The following is an 8,988-nucleotide window of genomic DNA, read 5'->3' as shown; positions in this document are numbered from 1 at the left end:
TACCTGGACTCCAACCCTTGCACTGAGTCTCTTTCTCCTGCTGCCAGAGTGTGTGTGTGTATACCAATAACTTCATGGGGCTGTGTAGTGTGTTATCTGTTTAATAAACCTGTTATTTTGAAACCCTGAGTTGGGGGAACTGGTGAGTGTGTGTGTGTGTGTATATGTCATTGTGTGCATGATATATGAATTAGTGATCTGTGTATGTGTACTGAGTGTGCGGGTATTGACAATTGATTCTTGTCTAATTTTTAGTGTGTAGTGTGTATGTGCTTGAATTGGTGATAGGTATGCATGTGCCTAGGCTGGTTTGGATGTGTACGTGCCTGAGCTGGTAGTGTGTGTGTGTGTATGCACCTAATTGATTTGTGTGATTGTATATGTGCAATTGTGTCACACCCTCCTGTCTAACAGCGCAATATTGAGATCCTGGGAGTTGGTCTGACCCCACAGGGCAACAAACCTTAACATTTTAATACATGACTATGTGATGGTCTCTCTAAAATGTACCAGAGGACAGCTATAAGCAAAAGGGATTAGAAAAGAAAAGGAGACAGAAAATTATAGTTTCTAGTAATATTTTCAAAGTGTTTTTTATTACCTGAGGTTGGAAGAAAGATTTCAAGGTTTAAAGGACTTTCCAGAGTGATTATTTTTGATCTGACACTGTAGACTTGGGTGAGACAAACAAGACTCACATTTTAAAAACTGCCCAGTAATTTTGGGTGCCTACAGTTTTGCACTTGAATATATTTATGATAGTCATCACACTTTTTTGAATACACTGAAAAAAATGTCCTCTCATAAACTATTTTAAAGACATTAGCAGTGAAGTCATTTTCACTTTCATTTTTGCTACTGAGCTGTCCTGCATTTTATCAGTGTTTTGACTCTTGAGATATTAACATGAGATATTTAGAGACTTGTAATATCTGAGAATATTACTGCTAAAGTAGATGAAAGATGCAAGGAACATCAAAGAAGTTACCAAATAAGAGAGACTCAACCTTTCCTTCCTAGGACCGTATCAGGCATCCTTAATCTTGAAACTGCTTTTCAAAGTGTTCTGTATTCCATATCTTAGAAAGCTACTTAAAACTCCATTCACTCCATTATTGCTGTTAAACCACATGCTGTGCAATTTCACAAAGTATCTTTAAAAGTCACTTCTTAGAACAAGTTATTTTGTCAATCACTTTCTAGTCTTTAAGAACCTCTCTTCAACTAAGATAACACATACGAATCACTAGAAAAGCATCATTTTGTCTATAGTATCTCTCCCTTGATGTGACCGTTATGTGATCTCCGGTCAGTTTTAAGACTCTCATCTATTGTTTGGCATCTTGGAGATGGACTGTCATTTTTGTCTGCTGTTCTTCCCACCTTCCAACTTTACACACCTATGAATCTTTATTACTAGGTTTTGCCAATAACTGTTTTTGATGATTTGTAAGGATAAGTGCAAAGTATTGTTCATTTTTTTCTGATCCTACTGGACCACACTGCCTTCTTTGAATTCCACACTCAAATCTTGGGTTTACAAGGACTGATTTGCTCTGTGTATTCATTTCTAGTTTCCACTGTTACAACTTTCCCTCCATTTAGTTAGGATTGAGAGCCATAATAATTTTCCCAGAGCAGCTCAGCATGGGTACTGGAGGCACCTACGTTTCAAATTAACTATACCTTATGTTCCATAGTAATGCTAATTTGGAGAAGAACTTTCCTAAAAAAAGTTAAGGTTTCTTCTTTTCTCTATTATATGCGCAATGATTCTTTCTTTCTCTTTCTCCCCCCCCCAAAAAAAGTTATTGCAAAAGAGTTTTGTTTTTTTTACTCTTTTGCAATAACAAATGTCAGTAAAAGCTTCCCAACTTAAGAACAGTAGGCCAATGTAACAAGCTGCTTGGGGAAGATATAGGCCCTCCGCTGGAAGTTTTCAAGAAGCAGCTGGATAAACATCTGTTTGGGACCGTTAAAAATGGCAAATCCTGCATCTCTGTAGGGGGAAACTAGCTGACCTTCAAGATCCCTCATAATCCTATGATTCTAGCTTTGGGAAAACTCAATGACACTCTCAGCTCAGATGAGCTTTTATAGATCAATTTACATTTTTTTTCAAGGTTATCTCTGCAAAGAGAAAGGCTGGAGATTTTCTTTTCAATAAGAATAAAAGTTGTGATTCTTCTTTTCATTTTTGGGTTCCCAAACTGGGCAAGGGGCCTGTAGCAGAAGGCTCTGAGAACTCAGAATGCTAATTTGCCAGTTCATGTATGAGTCTTTTAAACCAGTCAGATCTGCTGAGATATAATAGGAGGAAATGGCAATATTCATCTACACTGAAACCATCCAACTCCATGAATCCCAATGTCCTTTACCAGCATGTGATCAATATAATTTATGGTCAACTCACTTTAGGTGTAAAACCCAATCAATTCTAAAATGTATGCAGCTCAATACACTACCTTATGACATGTAATTTTCTCTCAGTCCAGAGAAACACACCCAGTATTAAAATCAGTATTGAAAGTTTTTAATTAGTTAAACCCGTACACCTGATGCCATAAGAAAAATCACCACTTAAATAACAGTAACACTGAAACAGATACGTAAACTGAAGGCTGTAATTGGAAGCTTGTCTTGCTTAAGAGGAAGAAAAACTAAGATTTGGTGAAGAAAGGATTTATACAGATGAACAGGGTTCAGATCAGTTTCTGTACAAGCACAAAATCTGATGCTGCCACTTAGAAGAAAGTAAGATCACAACTGGAAGTGGAAAAATGGATTCAGAGGAAGAGTCTATTTTAACAGAACAGCTAAGTGGAAGCTAGGGAAAGGACCAGGCACCACTTAGGCCTAGATGTGATGTCAAGTGACAAGCTCAGGAGATGGAAGCTGAAGGTTGGAATAAGATTGATTTAACAATAGATGCAATTTAAACAGAAAAGCCAAGGTGCTGGAAGCTGGGGGTTGGGATAATATCCATTTAAGAGGGGATTTGATTTAAACAGACCAGAGAGGTAAAAGGTAGAGATGAGAATAAAATCAATATTAAGTTAGCTAAATCAAATCAGTTTGTTAAAAAGCATGCTGCATAGAGTATTTGGGCCTAGGGAAGTAATGTTTGCAGCTAAGGGGCGCAGGTGCATTTACTAAACATAACAATTTAGTAAATGCCCCTCTGTTTAATAGGTATATTATTCATTATAGAAAGGTAGTTAGCTATGGTAGTCTGAAAGCAGGTTGAAAGCTGGTCAGAATGGCACCTTATAGATTAACACATTCAGCGAGGCATGAGCTTTCATAGGCTACTGCCTACTTTGTCAGATGCTATGAATGGACCTGCAGAGTGCAGGGGTACAAAATAGAAAGGAATAAAGTAATTTAAATACAAAGGATTAGGAAAGGGGGAAGAAAGGAGAGAGCACTGCTGAGAGAGGTAAAAGTGAGTTAAAGACATTGAAGAGGACAAAGCAGTTAACCCACTGAGGGACTTGGGGTTATAAAATCTAGGTCTTTGTTGCACAAGACACTTTGTATGTGTTTTATTTAGATCCCAGTAACCATTAGCTGAAATTAGAATGTGTTCTGAGCAGCCACACGTACAGTAATGCTTACTATGGTTTCCCAGCCCACATACTTCATAAGGAGCTCTTGCAAACTGGGCCTCTGCTGCTGGCAGCAGGTGGAACGAAGTATGGGGAACTGAGCCTGGGAAAGGGTGCTGCCTCTGTCACTGGACACTGCAGTACACCAGGACTGGAGGCCGTTTGAGGCTCCAGTTGAGACTCCAGTTCAGTCCTGGAGCTGGGATTGACTATCAGCAGATTATGGGTCTCAGCCTTGGGACTGCAAGTTGCTTGTAATATCTTTGTGGAGCAGATGATGGCAGAATATGTGCTACCTAATACCAGATACAGTCTAGAAATAAACCTTCTGTGAAAAGTCCTAACTTTGCTATAATATGAGTGCGCTTAACATGTGCTTTACTGCTTGAATATGCAGATGCTCATGTTTTCAGTGCAGTTAACACATCCTAAGTGTAACATGCAAAAACGCCCCATGTCCAGGTGACAGGATAAGAATCCAGAGTGGGGTGGGCAATTATTTCAGTTGGAGGGCCGCTTAAACAAGTTTTGGTGAGGTGTCGAGGGCCACAAAGGTAGCCCCAACCCTTGACAGTTGCCCTACTCCCTGGCCACCATCTTGGTCATCCTCTAACCCTCATCTTTGCTACTGGAAGTCTCTTTCCTTGCCCTGGAAGTACCCCTTTTGGGAGGGGGGGGAGTTTGCTTGTATAAAGTAGATGGGGGGTAGGGGAGTATATATGCTTAATATTTACATACTTACATATTAATTCGGTAGGTCTAAAATGATAAACTCAGGAATAATTTTTCTGAGGAGAGGGAATAAAGAAATGGCAATGAATGACCAAAGACTTAGCCAATAATTAATGGTAGACATATTTATATTAATCTGGTGATGTAATTAATTGTTTAGCTATTGGAATCAACTATTAATATCATTCCAATTGAAAAACATCATATTGTCATATGACAATCTTTTTGTAATGTGGACTTCTACAATGACATTTCTTAGAAGAGGATTTCCACTGTAAATCAAAACAATATTATAGTGAAAACTAGGAAGAAGATTCACTTCACTTAGCCTGTGTTAAGTGTCACAGGAAGTAGTAGTATTGTGAGTCACATGGGGAAAGGACCTTGGGTTAGTCATTCTGAAGTATTCAGTTAGGATATTTGGGCATACCTACAAAACAGTTAAGTTCTTACTTGAGGTAGTGTCAGGTAGCCATCGGGTACAGACGTGCGCTTTTACATCCTGATGACATCCATTGGTCCCCTCAGGGAGACTGCAACCCATTTTGGTTGGTCTAGGTGGGGTCCAGTGTTCTCTCTTCTCGTCTGCCACGACTTTAATGTTCAAGAGATATTAATGAGAGGGAGGTGGTGACTACCTGCCTCCACCTAGACCGACCGCTGGGTTCCACCCCGGCTCCTGAAGCCTTAGAAAAGGAGTGGCAAAAATGACTAGTCCGAAGCAATTCTTTCCTTTGTCCTTTTTTTTCCTTTATTTTATTGTTTGCTTTTTTTTCTCTGGGACAGCTGGAGAAGTTTGGTTCCAGGGTAACTGGGTTCTTGGTGCCTCCTCAGGGTTCATTTGAGGCTTCACCTCAGCTCCAGGCTCTCTCCATGCTCTTTGCTAATTGTGGCTGCGCCCAGCTTAATTGGTGGTGCACAACTGCTTAACAAGTATAGGAAGCTCCTATTTGCAGCTGAAAGGTGGGAGGGAAGGTCTTCTCCATCCTTCTTGTCCTGACCCGACTCGGTTTCCTCACTCCTGGATCTATTTAAGATCTGACAGAGTGCAGTTTTCCTTCCACTCAGGATGCTATTGTTCTGGTTGGAGTCTTCTTGCCGAGGCCGCTTCCACCTTGTTTGGCACCCGGTGGCAAATGATCTGCCACTTCAAATAAATGAAGAAACAAAGAAAAAAAGGAAAATGGAACCGACAGCTTAGGGCATCCACCTTCCTTGCCTTCCCTGGGCCTCTCCTTGTCCTTATCTTCCTCCTTCTCCTCTTCTTCCACCCCATAGTGGGGTCGTCATCGCTTCTCCAGCGCCCTGCCAGATGCTTACCTTGACATTGAAGCATTCTCCTGGTGTCTCAGGCTCCCTGGCTCCTTTCTCCTCACCCTCAGCTTCCCTCTCCCCCTGGCTCTGTTCCTGGCCCCCAGATATTGCCCTGGCTGCAGATTCATACCAATCCACTTCACCTGCTGAGGTAGTAAAGGCAGGCATGGGAAGATAGGGAGCTCCCACCACAGTGTGGATGTCTTAATCTGGCGAGGTCTGTGCTCCTGGCTGGGGTTGTGCCCCAGGTGAGTACCTTTCGGATTCTCACAAGTAGCCTCTAACTTCCTTGCCATTTTAGAAAAAAAACCTCTCTCATATGCCATTGGTGCTTTAAACCAAGATTCAAAGTGTAGGTGTAGAACACATGTGACATTTTTACTCAAGTTAGTATTTGACTGCTGACAACAGATACTCAATGGCATGCATAAGTTTAATGCTATATTTCAGACAGTAATGTGTTGGAGTTTTTCAATTTTGATAATAATGTATTATGTGTTAATTAATATACTTGTTAATTGATGTTTCTAAAAGACAGTTTATAAAAATTCAGGAAATGTATCTGTACTCGTAATGTATTTGCTCTGAAGATAACCTAGATGTAGTGAAGGCACATAAAAACATTCTAACTCAGTTATTAATTTGGGGTTGGTAAAGTTGCTGCCTGAGTGATTTCATCTTTTGAAACATGAGTAGTTCTAATCAGATAAAGAGATTTGAACTTTCTTTGGTTTACCATTTGTTAGGGCTCCCTCCCTTCCCAGGAGGAAGATGAGTAACCCACAGGTCACATGCCAAGGTAAAACAGCAAGTATAACTTTCTTTATTGAAAAACAACACACACCAAATCAATACTGTAAGCTTACAAGTTGCTAGCGCATCGGGCTGCAGGAAAGGCACTCCTCACCCTGTTCTAAGTTGTTAACTGATAGGTCTCAGGAACCCCACCCTGCATCCAGGGTGGCAAGACTACCTCCTTTATTGGGTCCTCAGCTTTGTCTTTCTCAAAGCAGTTCTGCTTGGGGCCCAGTTCTTCTGACTTTTATACCCTCCTTCTTGTTAACTATCTCTTCCAGAAGGGGGTTTAGCCTCACTGCCTTTCTGGGATTAGAGCCAAGCTATTATCTCATTTTGCAAAGCTGTCATTTCTAAGCAAAAGCTGTTATCTTTAAGTTCCTTTTGGGTTGGGACTTTCCAGGGCCATTGGTAGGGCAAGGACAGTTCCCCTTTTTCTTATTTTCGTCTTTGCCTATCAGCAAACATCAGCAGATGCATTAGGTCATTATCCCATGGCTTCCAGGTTCCGCGAAGCTGACCCCCCCTTCGGGGAGTCAGCTTGGCCTCCTCCCAGAAGCCTCTTCGGGCTGGGCCTCACACCAATTGGTGGGCCTAGCCTGACTTTACAACAAATGCAGGAATCATCTTTGTAAGTTTTGTGACAAATCTATTCCTTTGACTTCATTTCCTTCTCCAGACTCATATAATTTACACAGCACTGTTCCTGCTCCCAGCTCATACGACACACATGCACTGTGGAGCTGTGCAGATGGTATATTTACAGTCTAGTATTTAGTGGTAATATTGTTATCAATTGTTCCACTAAAAAAGTCTGCAAAATATTTATAAAGGTTAATAATATTTTTAACAATTTATTTTGCCTTGCCTCCAGTCTCCACTTTATTAAAACCATTCAGTAACTGTGACAAGATGGTAACAAGCTTCTGGGCTCATTTTTGAGAGAAAATGATTCACTAACAGGATAGTGAAAAGCTTTTATGAGTACAGATTTCACATATTCTAGTCTCTCAAAAGGGCTCATATAGATTGATAGGCCTACAAAGGAAGAAATGAGAAAAATGAAAGGAAGAGATATAAATAGACTTTTTCATTAGGATGAATAATGGAAGGTATTAACCCCACTACAGCAATGCACCTTTTACATGTCTTCTTTCTCATTCTTTTGACCTGCAATCATCTTCATTCTAAGGAAAAGTTAACTGCAGTCTAAAACATAAGTAAGAAGAGCAATAGCTGGAAATAAATGTTTCCTTAAGCATATATTACTATTCAGAAAGTGTCCATCAGCTGAAATGCTACCCTCTAAATCCATTTAAGAACTGCATAGCAACTAAGTAGGCAACTGTTATTAATTTTTAAGCCTGCCTGACAGGTTTCAGTCCAAGAAATAAGTTTAACTTTATGCGCAGAATATTGCAGAGTATATTTAATTAAGAAGAAACTGAATCTCAAATGATTCAGGATTTATTCTATGCTAAAATACCACAGCAATATACAGTACATACAATTATCAAAGAAGAGAGAGATGCTGTACATATATTAAGAGGCATAAAATAACCTCTCACTGAACTTCTCCCAACATTTATCCGCTTTCAATCTGTATATAATTTTTAAACTGACAGGATGATGGCCTGCTGAAACAGTGTCCTAGAGAAACTTGCAGAGATGCTCTTTTCTAGAACAAGTTTGGAAAGATGCTTATAAAGATTGTAGAGGTGCACCGATACATAGGTCCCATATCAGCTTGTCATCAATATAGGGAAAATTGACAGTATTGGCAATTGGCTTTTTTTGGCTGATGTGGCAGATAATGTCACCAATAAGTGCCCCTTACATGCGCACAGCTGCAGCGCACCACGCAGATGGTCAGCAGTGCAGCCCAGCAGTGTGGAGCTGCTGGGTCTGGCTAGTAATTCTGTTGTGAAGGAAGGGGCATGGGGTGAGGGGTCGGGGGGGGGAGATCAAGGCCCCAGCAGAGAGGGAGGGAGTGGGGCACAGGAAGGGGCAGAAGCTGCTCAGCCAGAGTGGGGCAGGGCATGGGATGGAGCTGCAAACAACTTGTCTGGGGGATGTGGGGAGGGGGTCACAGCTCCTACTGCTGCACACATCCCAGGAGGGTCCCTGGATTTGCACATGGGGTGAGGGCAGGCTGTCACTGCAGGCTGGGTTGGGGGCAGCACTGGGCTCTTCCCAGATGGGGGGTTGGATTGGGGCTGCGCTCAAGGTGGCAGCAGCAGCACTGGGAAGGGACTATGGTGAATTTTGTGGTGGCTGCAGCACCCCCATAGCTTCCCTCCCAGTGCTGCTCCTGATCACCCTAAGCGCAGCCCTGCCCAGCCCCACACCAGGAAGAGCCCAGCGCTGTCCCAGCCCCAGCCTGCAGTGGCAGTGACCCTCACCCTGCATGCAGATCCAGGGGCACATGGCCCCTATGGCCTCCTGGTGTGTGTGCAGCAGCAGGAGCTGCCTCCCCATCATACCTGTGGATGAGCGGCTCGTGGCTCCATCCTGCACCCCACCCCAGCTATGCAGCTCC

General features: G+C 42.0%; 1 protein-coding gene and 1 long non-coding RNA gene across 3 annotated transcripts in view; both read right to left on the bottom strand.

Annotated features, from left to right (window-relative positions):
- NKAIN3 (Sodium/potassium transporting ATPase interacting 3) overlaps positions 1-8,988 on the bottom strand; it is a 768,196-nt gene that overhangs the window by 24,615 nt on the left and 734,593 nt on the right. The gene's annotated exons all lie outside the window — the stretch shown is intronic.
- Positions 6,395-8,988, bottom strand: part of LOC109304917 — a 4,253-nt gene continuing 1,659 nt past the window's right edge. Inside the window, exons 2-3 of the long non-coding RNA XR_002099506.1 lie at positions 8,511-8,514; positions 6,395-6,475 (exon numbers count right to left, since the gene is read on the bottom strand). This is a non-coding gene — a long non-coding RNA (uncharacterized LOC109304917). The remainder of the gene's footprint in view (positions 6,476-8,510; positions 8,515-8,988) is intronic.

This window comes from Gavialis gangeticus, unplaced genomic scaffold (genome assembly GCF_001723915.1).
Source record: "Gavialis gangeticus isolate Ggan-Ray unplaced genomic scaffold, GavGan_comp1, whole genome shotgun sequence".
In the NCBI taxonomy this organism is placed as follows: Eukaryota; Metazoa; Chordata; order Crocodylia; family Gavialidae; genus Gavialis; species Gavialis gangeticus.
The sequence above is the reverse complement of the archived record's forward strand: the minus strand, read 5'-3'. Positions and strand labels throughout refer to the sequence as shown.